Consider the following 17,041-nt stretch of genomic DNA (forward strand, 5'->3'; position numbering starts at 1 on the left):
TTTTGGGGGTTTGTTTGTTCAGTCTCCTCTTCAGAAGATGAAATGCATGCACAGTTGGGTTAAGGTCTGTTGATTGACTTGGCAATCAACAGACCTTAACCCAAGTCTAAAACCATCCACTTTTTACCCCTGATGAAGTCCTTTGTTGTGTTGGTAGTGTGTTGTGGGTCATTGCCCCTAGGCCTTTAGGGGCACCAGCAGCACTAGTTAGGTGTATACTGGGAGCCAGGGCACCGGACATAGCAGGTAATCTTAGAGTCTTAGGCAAGCACAGGTTCTCAAAGATAGTTATTCATGTAGGAGCTAATGATGTATGCCTTTGTCAGTCAGAGGTTACTAAGAGTAACATTGTAAAGGTGTGTAAATTAGCGAAGGCAATGTCCGATGATGTAGTATGCTCTGGCCCCATCCCAATGTAGCATGGCGATGTAGCTTACAGCAGGTTATGGTCACTGAACTGCTGGATGTCCAGGCAGTGCTCCGAAAACAATATGAGCTTTACAGATAATTGGAGTAGCTTTGAGGGCAAGGCTGGCCTGTTAGGGCGGGATGGTATCCATCTTACTCGGGAAGGTGCTGCTCTCATTTCTTGCAGCATAACACATAGTCTCAGAACAGGCCTAGTTAATCAGTGACAATCCAGAGCCAAGGCCAGGGAGCAGACAAGCAGGCTAAACTGACCATCTACTAGCTGCACCAAGTCGTCACTCAGGTTCCAACATATTGAGACTGTGTCTGTTCCCCGAGCTAAATAAAAATGAGCTAAAAAAAAAACTCAGAAAGTTTGTTTTAGTAACCTAATTAATATAAGATTAAATCATGCACAGCCCGCACCTTTGATCTGAAGCTAAGACTGTTAAATATTAGATCTCTTACATTCAATTAAATTCAATTTTATTTGTATAGCGCTTTTAATAATGGACATTGTCACAAAGCAGCTTTACAGAAATAAATGGATTCACAAAAAATATATTGTAAATATGTGAATTTATCCCTGTGAATTTATCCCTAATGAGTAAGCCAGAGGTGACGGTGGCAAGGAAAAACTCCCTGAGAGGAAACCTTGAGAGGAACCAGGCTCAAAAGGGAACCCATCCTCATCTGGGTGCAAGAATAGTGCAATTATAAATAAATTCCTTCTATTATTGTGTACTATATGCACAATATGCACCAATAAATTCATCACAGTTTTTGCAAGAAGTCTGGTTGGTTAAAATCTATCCACTGTCCACTGATGGAGTCCTGAGGAGGAAGGTGCTTGTGGCAACCGCAGCCCCAAAGCCACTACAGCAATCGAAGTCCCAAGCCATTACAGTACAGCTCCCCATATGTGATCCCCAAGCCATCTCCACATCCCCCAGGTGGCACCATCCCCAGCAAACCAAATGGTTCTTCAGGCCATCCATATGGGGCCACCCCCAGCAGCAGCGAGCGAACTCAACCGATGAGAACTCCAACCATAAGTAGGGCATCAGGATGGGTCAGGCAGCGAGGAGGAGCAGAAGGGGCATCAGGATGGGTCAGGCAGCAAGGAGGAGCAGAAGGGGTCAGGATCACTGGCATCTCAGAAGTAGCATGTGTAGCTCAACAGAGAGTGAGGGAGAGAGAGAGATGGAGAGAGAGGGAGAGATTGTTAGGTAAGCTAAGAGATTTTTAGGTTTTTTCTTTACCTAAGAAAAAAACTATTCACAAAAGGCTTGACTAAACAAATATGTTTTCAGCCTAGACTTAAACACTGAGACTGTGTCTGAGTTGCGAACACTAAGTGGAAGGCTGTTCCATAACTGTGGGGCTTTGTAAGCGAAAGCTCTATCCCCAGCTGTAGCACGCACTATTCGAGGTACCAACAAATAGCCTGCACCTTTTGATCTAAGTTTGCGTGGTGGATCATAAAAGACCAAAGGTTCGCTCAGGTACTTTGGCGCGAGACCATTTAGCGCTTTATAGGTCAATAGTAGTATTTTATAATCAATACGAAATTTGATTGGGAGCCAATGCAGTGTGGATAAGATAGGGGTGATGCGGTCATATGTTCTGATTCTAGTAAGGACTCATACTGCTGCATTCTGGACTAACTGGAGCTTGTTTATGCATCTACTGGAACATCTAGTAAGGCATTACAATAATCCAACCTAGAGGTAACAAAAGCATGAACTAATTTTTCTGCATTGTTTAGTGATATTTAGAATTTACACTAAATAAGATATAGTTGTATATGTATGTAATAAATAGTGTAGTATAAAGTGTGTGATAAAATATAGTATGGTATAGTAGTATAATCTTTAATAAATATGATCCATATAGGGATAAATTCACATATTTACAATATATCTTTTTTTTTTTTGTGAATCCATTTATTTCTGTAAAGCTGCTTTGTGACAATGTCCATTGTTAAAAGCGCTATACAAATAAAATTGAATATATTTCTTATTTTAGCAATATTTCTGAGATGAAAGAAAGCGATATTATCTACATGAGCTTCAAAAGAAAGACTAGAGTTGATAATCACACCAAGGTCTTTTACTGCTGCACATGATGAAATAGAAAGGCCATCCAGAGTTATGTAATCAGAAAGCTTACTTCTAACTGCATGTGGTCCTATAGTACAAGTACTTCTGTCTTGTCAGAATTAAGTAAGAGAAAGTTAATAAGCATCCAGTTTTTAATGTCTTTTACACATTCCTCAACTTTATTAAGCTGGTGTCTGTCAATCTGGCTTTGCTGAAACATACAACTGTGTGTCATCAGCGTAACAGTGGAAGCTAATATCATGTTTACGGATAATTTTGCCCAGAGGTAGCATATATAAAGAAAAGAGCAGTGGGCCTAAAACAGAGCCTTGCGGGACACCAAACTTTACCTTAGTATGAGAAGTCACCATTTACGTTTACAAACTGATAACTGATCACATCTAATGCAGTTATTGTTAATGAAACTATTACTCATAAGGAGTTTAACATACTGTGTTTAACAGAAACGTGGAGGTGTCACAGTTATTTATAATGATAATCTAGGCATCACACAAAAACCTAATCATAAATTCCATGCGTTTGAAGTTCTGTATACCAACATAATATATGTAGCTACAAAAAATAAGTCTACCCAGTCGATTCCACTAATTATTATATACAGACCCCAAGGGCCGTATTCTGAATTCCTTTGTGAATTTGTGGATTTCATCTCTAACCTAGTAGTTTCTTTAAAGAAAGCATTAATCGTTGGTGACATTAATATTCATTTTGATAACCCAGAAGACACACTGAGAACAGCGGTTGTGTCCATTCTAGATTCTGTATGGGTTAATCAGAATGTAATAGGACCCACTAATAATGGTGGTCACACTCTTGATTTAATACTAACATTCGGATTAAATATAGAAAATATAGTCATATTTCCGCAGTCTGAAGCTATCTCAGATCATCATCTCAACTCATCTCAACTCATAAACAAACTTTATTTAAATAGTCTGTACTGTCTATTATGAGACATTCTGGCAATGTGAACACAGAGTACTGTCAGCTTTGAGAGTGCTGGTTATTAAATGTTTACCAATTTAAACATGCACCTAATGCACCTCCCGTCAGAAAAAATGTGAATCACTAAAAGAAGGAAGACATGGATTCACAACACCTCTTTTCACAGATGTATCAAAGGAAGGTAAACACAGTTGTAGCTTTAAAAAAATTGCCAATTTTTACACCAAAATCAAACCAACCATCTAATAAAACTACAGCTGCATTTACCCTGTTATGACATGTCTGAGGGTCATGAGGGTCTTTCCCTCAATGTTCTCCCAAGAATGAAACAAAGGATTGATGATGATGATGATGGTGATGATGATGATGATGACATGTCCCTTTCAGTGTACCAAATCAGAGGAAAGAAGACAAAAGTAAAATTACTCAGGTTTTCTATTGCCAGTATGGGAAATGTCTTACAAATGTACTTTGATGCATACTTAAGATATCATACTTAATACTACATATATTAATCACAATGTAAGGTTTAGAACTAGTGGTTAAAATAGACTAATATCTTGTCTTATACACTGCAGTTGATATTTATTAGTGATGGACATGTCATTCTTTTGGGTGCCTGTTCTCCCCGTAAACCTTGTTCCAAAGCTTGATCTAAAAAAATGGAAGCAAGTTTCTTATCATTAGCAGTTATCAGTGTTGGAAAAGGGACTTTAAAAATTATTCATAAAGAAACAGGCAGCTACACGTACATAACAAGTTTGGGCCAAATATAACATCTCTCTAACATCCCTCTGAGACAAGCACAAGTTATGTCATATATTTCTGTGTAGTTAAAGGAAAAATTTGTAAAACAACCAAAAACTTCATTTTTTTATAACCTAGTTCTTATTCGCATTGATGGACATGACAATGACTTGTCCAGTCATTACTTGTCCAGTCATGACTCACATTTTACTCACATGGCTACCCACCTGATAGTTTTATCATCCATTGGTGCCTATGGGTAACTTACTCCAAGGAACACCAGACGAGAGATGAAGATGGCTGCTATGATAAGAGCAGTATCATTCAATCTGTAGACTGATCACGATTTTTAAAAAGGGGGCAAATAGTATGAATTATATTACAATAAACACCTAGAAAACATTCACATCTTTAGTTTTCTTAAAAACGACTTCTTCACATTCATCCTCTGAGAAACAACCTGTAGTATTTTTTTTGTTGTTGTTGTTTTTTAACTTAATTTTCTGTCTGACAATCACCACCTTGCCTTGATGGGCATGTCTCTGGAATTATCAGTGAATTTATATATTATGTACATAAGTACATTGAACTTTACATAAATTTCAATTCATTCCAACTTAGCTATATTGCTTGATATTCATTAACAGAATAAGATATTAATTAATCAAGGACAGGATTGGCCTAAGTTGTCTAGCAGTATACACAGTGTTTGTGGAAGTTCACATTTTGGACGGTAAAGCCAGGTGTTAATGTGAAATAGGTCATCTCAGACCATACCAAGCTAAAAAGGGTTACAAATATATCTAAAAATATATAATTAAAAAAATATATGGCGGTGCCTCCACTACGGGAATTGCGATTAGCATCTCACTTTAACACACTACATCCTGATGAAGCAGTACAAACACACATACACACACTGGGCTACATAAATTAAGGACATGAGCACAAAACATAACGTTACTTAGGGTGTTACAGAAAATAACAGGAAAATGTGAAAATGTTTTTTTTTTTTTTTTTTTTTTTTTTTTAAACCTGATATCACCAGGATATAAATTCACTTAACTTTATTAAAGTGACCAAACAGTCGATATTCCATTTTTTTTTTTGACATCCCGCAACTCAAATTCGCTCAAAAAAGAATTTAGCAGGCAGACAACATGGTGAGACAGTCAGTAGCAATTGTTTCAGGGTGGTAACATAGCAACAACTATAGGAAAAGGTGACTTGCAGTGTATGAATAAAAATTTAACAACGTATGGTAAAGTTTTATTAATACCTATACACACTCAGCAGTGGTAGATGATTATTATTATTATTATTATTATTATTATTATTTCCTCGGTCGGCCTCAACACAAGCACAGACAAGTATAGGCCCTGTGTTTTGAAGTGGTTCTTTAAACAAAATCAAGCACCCAAAATATAAAAAAGATTTTTTGGAGTCATTACTTACACAAGAACCAAAATAAGGACTGGCAGCAATGTCACAATGGAACAATCAACAAAAATTTCCTACAGCCACCACTGCTACAAAACAGCTACAGAGAAAACACTGCATATGTATCCATATGACATACTGTATGTAGGCCTATATGAAAAGCTAATGGCTGGATTGACATCATGGTGACATTACTGTTACATTAATGTGGCTCACAGAATGACCCTCTTGCATTTTAACAAATCCTTGACCTTATGCCAAAATGCCAACTGTGCACACATGACAATGACATTTTCCACTTTACCTGCATGTTGCATGTTACAATATTTGTATTCAGACTTTTATTTAACTGCATGGAGTGAGACAGTCCATTGCAAACCTATTTGCCACTCTTTTTGTCTTTATTGTACTGCATAGCTCTGGGCCAGCCAGTTCCAAGGTGTTGACTGCAGTGGTTAAGCCATTAGCCATCCCTGATATGGGAAATTGTAAATTGAAATTGACGTTTGTCCATGTTCCTTGATTTTTCCCTGGTTTGTCCAGGAGTGTTAACACCAAGAAAATGTTCATATAAGAAGGCTTTGTTTTGTAATATGCCTTTGGCTTTGACTAAAAATAAAGGGTGTTTGTTGCTTCACTGTCATTTGTGTCATTCTCTGTTCTGAAGCCTTGCCTATTGTGAACACTTTTAATTTTAAGTCTGCACTAAATCACATATGGCAAAATGTTTCTGCTTCACTGCTCTCGAGAATGAAACTTTCAAGCATGTTGCTGCTCTAAAGGACTTATCATTCTTGCTTAAAGCTTAGCATTCTTGCTTCTACTACTTCCTACTACTTCCTGCCTGGACTTTTGTACTCTTTGTACTCTTTAAAAAAAGACTATGCAGTATATTTGATGTAATGAAAAAAGTTTGCTAAATTTGTATCCAGAATTACAGAGTTTGAATGTAAAAGTATACATAAAACTAATAAGATTTACCCTAAAATTACAAAGAAAAACGTATAAAAATATAGTAATTTTTCTGTTAAAAAAGAGAAATAAAAGTATTATTGGCATAATACTTAAAAAAAACTGTTGGGTTGTTAATTTACAGATAATGTCTGTAATTTTACAGACTTTTGTATACAATTTAAAAAAAACAGAAAATTACTGTAAAATTATGCACAGATTAAGCAACTTCTGCAAGAACATGGTGTCAGGCTTAATGAAAAAACTAGAACCTTTGGGGTTCTCTCTGACATACAGTCTGGTAAAGAGTATCAAGAGTATCAAAAGTTATACGAAAGTGGCGTTCTTAGAAAAGATTACTTGATGCTAATTTGGAATTGTGATGGCACACAAGTGTTCAAAAGTTCTAAATGCAGCATTTAGATTTAGCATTTATGTTCAGTTCGACCCATGTAGTATTTACTCTAAGCTATTCCAACCCAAAGCCAACTTGTTGCTATAAACTTGAACTTCTAAGTTATAAGATAGTAAGTAAAACATATGCTGGAGTTCTACCTCAAAGAAGCCAATATGTGTGAAAAAAGTATTTAATAGGCTACTCTATCAAAAAAGTAAACACAACTACAAGCCAAGTATACTTAGATTATTTATTTATACTTTTCTTAAGTATATCTCGATCAAAAGATTAAGTACAATTATAGGTCAAATATACTTTTCTGTAAACTTGTCAATATAAGCCAAGTATACTTAAGTATAAATTTCATACGTATATCTCTGATAATAAGTAACATAAAAAGTAGACTGAAAGTATACACTTATTTTTAGTTTAAAAGATGCATACTAATAGCACACGTGAATAAACTTTTTCGTAAGGGTTCTGAGCTATAGAAAAGCTCTTAGTGCTGCTAGATCAAAGTATCTCTCCACCCTAATTGAAGATTACAAAAATAATTCTAGATTCTTATTTAATACTGTAGAAAAATTGACTAAGAATAAGACCACAATAGAAACATGCCAATCATTATATAGCAGTGATGACTTCATGAATTTTTTCAGTGGTAAATTGAAAATATCAGGCAAAATATTCAGACTATTCATTTAAAACCAGACAGTTTTATAACTAACCCTGTAGATAATATAATAATATCAGATCAACGATTAGATGTTTTACTCCCCTTCAAGAGACCGAACTAATTTCACTAATTTCCTCATCAAAATTATCAACCTGTGTACTAAATCCCTTACCTATGTGTTTCCTCAAGCAGATTGAGGAAATTCCAGAAGCAATCAAACCTATTCTAAAAATAATTAATTCTTCCCTTAGCACTGGCTAGGTACCTAAATCTTTTAAACTAGCAGTTATCAAACCCCTGATTAAAAAAAACCTGACCTCAACCCTTGTCAATTGTCCAACTATAGGCCAATATCAAACCTCCCCTTTATCTCCCCTTTAGAGACTACTGCGTCTTTGTTTTCACGGAGCCGTGGCTCAGCGACAGAGCTCCAGCCACCGCCATTCAGCTAGACGGGCTAGCCTTATTTCATGCCGACAGAAACACAGCTCTGTGTGGTAAGGCTTGTGGTGGTGGCTTGTGTGTTTACATCAACACGGAATGGTGCAAGAACTCGGTGCTAGTTTCTAGGTACTGTTCATCGCTGGTGGAGTTTGTGACTGTTAGATGCAGACCAATTTATTTACCACAGGAATTCACCACCGTCCCCATAATCGGTGTGTACATTCCCCCCAGCACTAATGCTAAAGACGCGCTCTGTGAACTGTATGGGGCTATTAGCGAATTGCAGAATTCTCACCCTGACGGACTGTTTATTGTTGCTGGAGATTTCAACCATGCAAATCTCAAGTCAGTGCTCCCTAAATTCCATCAGCATGTGGACTTTGCAACGAGAGGGAAGCAGGCGCTGGATCTTGTTTACACAAACATCCCCGGCACGTACCGGGCGGAACCCCGCCCCCACCTTGGCATCTCTGTTATGCTAATCCCAGCATACAGACTGCTAGTCAGATACGCCAAACCGGTTCTGAAGCAGGTGAAAACATGGTCAGCAGGAGCCATCTCTGCTCTTAATTTCTGTTTTGAACACACTGACTGGCACATGTTCAGGGAAGTGGCAACTGACGGCAACTTCACCAACTTGGAGGAATATGCGACGTCAGTGACCAGCTATATCAGCAAGTGCATTGATGATGTCACTGTCTCCAAGATCATCACCACACGCTCCAACCAGAAGCCGTGGATGACTGCAGAGGTGCATGCGCTAGCGAGACTCTGCCTTCAGAGCAGGTGACAAGGTGGCCCTAAGAACAGTGAGGGCCAAACTGTCCCGGGCCATCAGAAAGGCAAAGCGCATGCACGCACGGCATATCCACAACCACTTCAAGGCCAGCACCTGCCTGTGACAGTGATGCCTCCATCCCAGGTGTGCTGAACAACTTCTACGCTTGGTTTGAGGCACAGAATGATGTGATGGCGAGGAAGACCCACCCCTCCTCCCAGTGACCAGGTGCTGTGCCTAACCATGGCCGATGTGAGGAAGACTCTACACAGAGTCAACCCGTGGAAGGTGGTGGCGTGGCTGGCTGCCTTATGTCCCAGGATGCCCTCATGTCTGTGTTAGCTTCTGGCTCTCCTTTTTAGTTATGCTGTCATAGCTAGTCTTGCTGGAGTCCCTGCTTGCATTCTGCACTCAAAGTACATTGTCCTTAACCATTAGAGGACAAAAGCTCTCTCTCTCTCTCCCTCACTCTCTGTTGAGCTACACATGCTACTTCTGAGATACCAGTGATCCTGACCCCTTCTGCTCCCCGGACCTGCCTGACCCATCCTGATGCCCTGAGGATGGGTTCCCTTTTGAAACTGGTTCCTCTCAAGGTTTCTTCCTCATATCATCTCAGGGAGTTTTTCCTTGCCACCATCCCCTCATTTCGCATATTTACAATATATTTTTTTGAATCCATTTATTTCTGTAAAGCTGCTTTGTGACAATGTCGATTGTTAAATGCGCTATACAAATAAAATTGAATTGAAGGCTGCTGGACCAGACAACATTCCTGGCAGAGTGCTAAGAGGATGTGCAGACGGATGTTTTCATGGACATCTTCAACACCTCCCTGAGCAACGCTGTCATTCCGACGTGCCTCAAGGCCACCACCATCATCCCCGTGCATAAGAAGTATCCAGTGTCCTGCCTCACCAACTACCGTCCTGTTGCACTTACACCCATCATCATGAAGTGCTTCGAGAGGCTCGTCATGAGGCACATCAAGACCCTGCTGCCCCCTCACTGGACCCCCTGCAATTCGCTTTCTGTCCCAACCGCTCAACAGATGACGACATCACCACCACCCTCCATCTGGTCCTCACTCACCTGGACAATAAAGACACATATGTTCAAATGCTGTTGATAGACTTCAGTTCAGCATTCAACACATTCATTCCTCAGCACTTCTCATCGGTTGAGTTCACTCGCTGCTGCTGGGGGTACCCCCATATGGACGGCCTGAAGAACCGTTGGATTGCTGGGGATGGTGCCACCTGGGGGCTTTGTTGCACTTACCCCATCATTATTATCATTATCATCGGTATCATTATCATTATCATCGGTAAGCTGAACGTGCTGGGCCTGAACACCTCCCTCTGCAACTGGATCCTGGACTTCCTGACTGGGAGACCTCAGTCAGTCCGGATCGGGAAAAGCATCTCCAACACCACCACACTGAGCACTGGAGCACCACAGGGCTGTGTGCTCAGTCCACTGCTGTTCACTCTGCTGACTCATGACTGTGTAGCAACACACACCTTGAATCACATCATCAAGTTTGCCAGTGACACGACCGTGGCGGGTCTCATCAGGAAGAACGATGAGTCAGCATACAGAGAGGAGGTGCAGCGGCTAACGGACTGGTGCAGAGCCAACAACCTGTCTCTAAACGTGGACAAAACTAAAGAGATGGTTGTTGACTTCAGGAGGGCACAGAGTGATCACTCTCTGCTGAACATTGGCGGCTCCTCCATGGAGATCATCAAGAGCACCAAATTTCTTGGTGTTCACCTGGTGGAGAACCTCACCTGGTCCCTCAACACCAGCTCCATAACAAAGAAAAAACAGCAGTGCCTGTACTTTCTGAGAAGACTGAGGTCAACACATCTCCCAACCCCCATCCTCACCATGTTCTACAGAGGGACTATCGAGAGCATCCTGTGCAGCTGCATCACTGCCTGGTTTGGGAATTGCACCGTCTTGGATCGCAAGACCCTTCAAGTAAAAACTTGGCCTGATGGTGCCTCCCAGCAGCTGCAGGACTGCTTCAACATGACAAACTGGGATGTGTTTGAACAACAGGACCTGGAAATGTTTACAGACAGTGTGCTGTGTTATATAAAGAACTGCATAGACACTGTCACAGTGGACAAATGCATCCGGGTCTATCCCAACCAGAAGCCCTGGATGACCCGGGAGGTCCAGCGGCTGCTCAGAGAGAGGAACACCGTCTTCAGGTCAGACGATCAGACTCATTACAGCACAGCCAGAGCTAACCTGAAGAGAGGCATCAGGAAGGCCAAGCTGGACTACAGGAGGAGGATCGAGGACCACCTGGACAGCAACAACAGCAGGCAGGTGTGGCAGGGCGTCCAGGATCTCATCAACTTTAGGACCAACCAGGGAGCTGCTGACAGTGACGCCAGGCTGGTAGAGGAATTTAACCTATTCTTTGCTCGCTTTGAGGTGGAGCCACCAGAGACAGCCATGCCACACCTCATGGCCCACAGTAGTTCAGCCCTCACAATCGAGGAGAGCGAGGTCAGGCATACGCTGAGGTCCATCAACCCGAGGAAGGCTGCTGGACCAGACGGCGTCCCTGGCCGGGTACTGAAAGTCTGTGCCGATCAGCTGGCTGGAATCTTTACGAAGATCTTCAACCAGTCCCTGGCCCTGTCCACTGTTCCACTGTGTCTGAAATCCTCCACCATAGTCCCCCTACCAAAGAAATCCCACATCTCCAGCCTGAGTGACTACTGGCCAGTTGCACTCACACCAGTGGTGATGAAGTGCTTTGAAAAACTGGTCCGGAGCCATATCACATCACTCCTGCCCCCAAGTTTTGATTCTCACCAGTTTGCCTACAGGGGAAACAGATCCACAGGGGACGCTGTGGCCACAGCCCTCCATGCTGCGCTGTCCCACCTCAAGCAGCAGGGAAGCTACGTCCGGATGCTCTTTGTGGATTACAGCTTAGCTTTCAATACCATCCTTCCCTACAAACTGGTGGAGAAACTCGAGAACTTGGGGTTTCCACACTCCATCTGCATGTAGATTAACAGCTTTCTTTCGGATCGCAGCCAGAAGGTCAGAATGGGCCAATATACATCCACGGCCCTCAGCCTCAGCACCGGCTCCCCACAGGGCTGTGTGCTGAGCCCCTTGCTCAACACTCTTTATACTCATGACTGCACCCCCGCCCACCACAGCAACACCATTGTGAAGTACGCGGACGACACCACAGTGGTGGGACTCATCACTAGGGGGGATGAGTTGGCCTATAGAGACGAGGTGGAGCAGCTGTCGGGGTGGTGTAAGGAGAATAACCTGTTCCTCAACACCACAAAGACAAAGGAGCTTATCATAGACTACAGGAGGAAGAAAATGGACATATCTCCACTTTTCATCAGTGGGGACTGTGTAGGGAGGGTAGCTGACTTCAGGTTCCTGTGAGTTCAGTTAGAGGAAGGCCTAACCTGGAACACAAACACCTCTGAACTGCTGAAAAAGGCCCAGCAGAGACTCTACTTCCTCAGGTTGCTGAGGAAGAATAACATACTGGTGCGGCATAGAGAGCATCCTGACCTACTGCATCGGCATATGGTTCACCAGCTGCACAGCGGCTCAGAAAAAAGCGCTCCAGAGGGCCATAAACTTGGCCCAGAAGATCGCCGGCTGCCCTCTCTCAACACTGGAAGAACTACACAGTTCCCACTGTCTGAAGAAGGGCCAATACATCCTCAAGGACACATCACACCCCGGGCACTCCCTGTTTGAACTGTTACCGTCAGGACGGCGATAAAGAACAATCAGAGCAAGGACAAACAGACTGAAAAATAGTTTTTATCCTACAACCATAACTATACTCAATAAAACGCTGCTTACACGGGAATATGCAATAGGTGGGAAGTATGCATGAGGGTGGGTTAAGTTGTTTTTAACTTGCTTTAGCTTATTTTAGTACAGTATTTTTTATCTTTTTTATGCTACTTAGCATTTTTCTTTTATATGGTTGAAAGTTGAATGTATGTATGACTGCGCACTTTAAACTGATCGACACTTTAAATTTCGTTGTACATGTGGCATGTTACAATGACAATAAAAGCCTAACCTTAAACCTTAAACCTTAACCTTAAACCTTATGCTCATACCTACATAGGAATAACATTCATGAAATGTATCAGTCAGGATTTAGACCTCATCATAGCACAGAGACAGTGCTGGTTAAAGTTGTAAATGACTTACTACTAGCCTCCGATCAAGGTTGTGTCTCCTTTGTGTTGCTTGGCCTTAGTGCAGCTTTTGATACCACTGGTCATGCTATTCTCCTTGATAGACTAGAAAATGTTGTTGAAATTAAGGGAAAGGCCCTCTCCTGGCTCAGGTCTTATTTGACTGATCGTTATCAGTTTGTAGATGTAAATGACTTCTCTTCATACTAAGGTAAAGTTTGGTGTTCTGTATGGCTCTGTTTTAGGCCCACTGCTGTTTTCTTTAAATATACTACTTCTGGGGAAATTATTCGTAAACATGGTATTAGCTTCCACAGGATAGCCTTTCTGTTTCATCATGTGCAGCAGTAAAAGAACTTGGTGTGATTACTGACTCCAGTCTTTCATTTGAAGCTCATGTGGATAAAATTAATAGGATAGCTTTCTTTCAGATCAGAAATATTGCTAAGATAAGAAATATAGTGTCACTACACAATGCAGAAAAAATTGTTCATGCTTTTGCTCTAGGTTGGATTATTGTATTGCCTTGCTGTTTGGTTGTTCCAGTAGATGCATAAACAAGCTCCAGTTAGTCCAGAATGCAGCAGCAAGAGTCCTTACTAGAACCAGAATTTATGACCACACCACCCCTATCTTACCCACACTGCATTGGCTCCCAATCAAATTTCGTATTGATTATAAAATACTACTAATGACCCCACAGTTATGGAACAGCCTTCCAATTAGTGTTCGGGGGTCATATACAGTCTCAGTGTTTAAGTCTAGGCTGAAAAAATATTTGTTTAGTCAAGCCTTTTGTGAATAGTTTTTTTCTTAGGTAAAAAAGCAGGTCTGGAGGGTTCACAGGCATAGAGTGTTGTGGTTAACTGGGATGTTTGGATGCTGTTGCCCCCCCACTCTCACGTGTTCAGGTATGTTGATGGTGGAGTGGCTGGCTGCATTATGTCCCAGGGATTTTTCCACATGTCTGTGTTACCTTCTGGCTCTCCCTTTTAGTTATGCTGTCACAGCTAGTCTTGCTGGGGTCCCTGCTTGCAATCTGAACACAATGTACATTGGGACAAAAACTTACCTAACTCTCCCTTTCTCTCCCTCTCTCTCTCTGTCCAGCTACACATGTCCCTCCTGAGATACCAGTGATCCTGACCCCTTCTGCTCTCTGGACCTGCCTGATCCATCCTGATGCCCTACTTCCAGTTGGAGTTCTCATCAGTTGAGATCGCTTGCTGCTGCTGGGGGTGGCCCCACATGGACGGCCTGAACATCATTGGGATTGCTGGAGATGGTGCCACCTGGGGGCCATGGAGATGGCTTGGGGATCACATAGGGGGACTTGTACTGTGATGGCTTGAGACTGTGATTGTTGTGGTGGCTTTGGGGCTGCGGTTGCCACGAGCAGTTTTGCAATCAGGTCTCCATCAGTGAACAGTGGATAGGTTCAACAAACCAGACTTCATGTGAAACTGTAATGAATTTACTGGTTGCACAATTGCACTATTTGTCCATGTAGTACACAGTTATAGAAGGGATTTATTTATAATTGCACTATCCGGTGTCACCCAGATGAGGATGGGATCCCTTTTGAGTCTGGTTCTTCTCAAGATTTCTTCCTCATAATGTCTCAGGGAGTTTTTCCTTGCCACCATTGCCTCTGCCTTGCTCATTAGGGATAAATTCACATATTTACAAATTTATTTTGATTTAATTTAATTTGAATGTATTTATTTCTGTAAAGCTGCTTTGTGACAATGTCCATTGTTAAAAGCACTATACAAATAAAACTGAATTGAATTGTCTTGATGCATGTTGAAGATCCCCCTAGTCAGATTGGATGCATTTTTCTGTAAACTGGCACTGGACACACCTGCAAACACCAGACCCAACAACTCCTCCAGGGCAAGTACTGGTGGTCCCAAATTCCCTGAGATATTCACAGATTTATCTCCTCATGCTCCGCCTGTGCCCAAGCCAATCTAACTCGTACCTTACCTGCTGGTAAACTCCTCCTGCTACCCCTGCCTCAGAGACCATGGTTACATCTAACCATTGACTACATCACTGATCTCCCTCCATCACAGAACAACATAGTAATCATGATAATTATCGACCCATTCTCAAAGTCCCTTCACCTACTTCCCCTATCCGACCTGTCGTCAGCCTTTGAAATGGCGGAACTAATATTTAACCATGTGTTCAGGTACATTGGCATCCCTGAGGACATCGTGAGTGATTGGGGAGCACATTTCACATTGCTTGTATGGGAAGGATTCATGGAGAAACTTGGCATCACAGTGAGCCTGAAGTCAGGTTATCATCCCCAGGCTACTGTAGAAGTAGAAATAGCCAACCAAGAAATAGGCTGATTCCTATGCACATTCTGCACCAACAATCAGGAGGACTGGGCAGAGTATGCACAGAATGGAGAATTGTAGATCACAGAGGGTTGTAGAGAACTAGCACATGGCTACAATGGTCTGTTCAAGATTCTACAACGAATAAATGAAATCATAGTATAAATGGCCCTGCCATGCCATAGCTGCCTAGCCCCATCCTTCCACAATCTCATGACTGAAACCAGCAACACCTTGTTTTTGTCACATATTTTGGATCTTTCTGCAAGCTTGATAAATAAAGCTTTTGTTTACCTGCACCTGTGTCCATATCTGCCACCTGACATATAGATATAGCTATAGATAGCTCTCTGGTATTCCTGTTGGTTTATCAAACCAAGAGTAGACATTCAGAGCTATAAATTGTTTTAACAATCAATCTATCAGGGCTCACCTGGGCAACAAGAAGCACCAGTCAGTCACATGTTCCAATATTTTTAATCACTCGAAAAATGGGTGGGTTCAAACAAAAGGTGCCATGTTCTAAAGTGTTCAACACATCTAGATGAAAATATCAGGAATTGAAAGCTGAAATTCTGATCTACTTTCTCATCTTTTGATCTCAAACTCAAATGTATTCAGTGTAGTTTGTAGTTTCCATATAATTTATTAAAGTTTTAAAGATTGTCGTCTTTTGAGTTTTTTCTATTCATGTCAGACTTTACTTTTCCTGGAGCCTGCACTGTCAATCAGCCTATACTCAGTTAGAAAGGGTGCCGCTACAGTGGGTAATGTTTCAGCCTCACAGTTCCAGGTTCAATCCTGAGCTTGGGTGACTCTGTTTGAAATTTGATTTTATTCCAGGGATTTGAATATACATGATCAAATCATGTTAGCTGTACAAAAACAAACTGTGCTAATGCAAATCAGTTCATTCATGTGGAACTGATTTACACCTTTGAATCAAGTAACTTCAATAAACAATATTGAAGTTCAATAAAATATAATATTCAATAAAATATGTTACTTAAATATAAACTCATCTTTTACACTTAAATTGTTAACTTGTAGGTTCCTTGTGAAGTGATTTACCTTAACATAGTTTTAAATGCACTTTGCTTCACTCGTTTTTGTACAGCTAAATTAATAAATGTTAATTAATAAAAACAATATGAAGACAGTCACCCAAGCTGGGGCTCATATCTAAGACACTGGTGCTGTAAGGTGTAACCATGGATAATTCAAGTAAGCTAACACTGCGGCAATTGATCACACTCACTCTATACAACTGTGAAGATTTTTGTATCATGAATTAAAGTACTTAGCATTGCAAACATTTCAGGAAACCCACCCCAGATAGCTACACTATAATCATAGAGATATGGAGGTGAGAGCCATCAAAGTAGCCTGCTGGAGTTTTACTACAGTAAGAAGAAAAGTAGATCAGGATTTACAAGATATAAGCTGTAATTTTCTCCTATTATTGACACGCTATTTTAATCATTTTCAGTGGAACTGTTATAAAGTATTTTATGGCAATGTTATATGGCAAGATTGTTTCCTTTTTCCCCTAAAATGTGTTTAG

This window comes from Pangasianodon hypophthalmus, chromosome 29 (assembly GCF_027358585.1).
Source record: "Pangasianodon hypophthalmus isolate fPanHyp1 chromosome 29, fPanHyp1.pri, whole genome shotgun sequence".
In the NCBI taxonomy this organism is placed as follows: Eukaryota; Metazoa; Chordata; class Actinopteri; order Siluriformes; family Pangasiidae; genus Pangasianodon; species Pangasianodon hypophthalmus.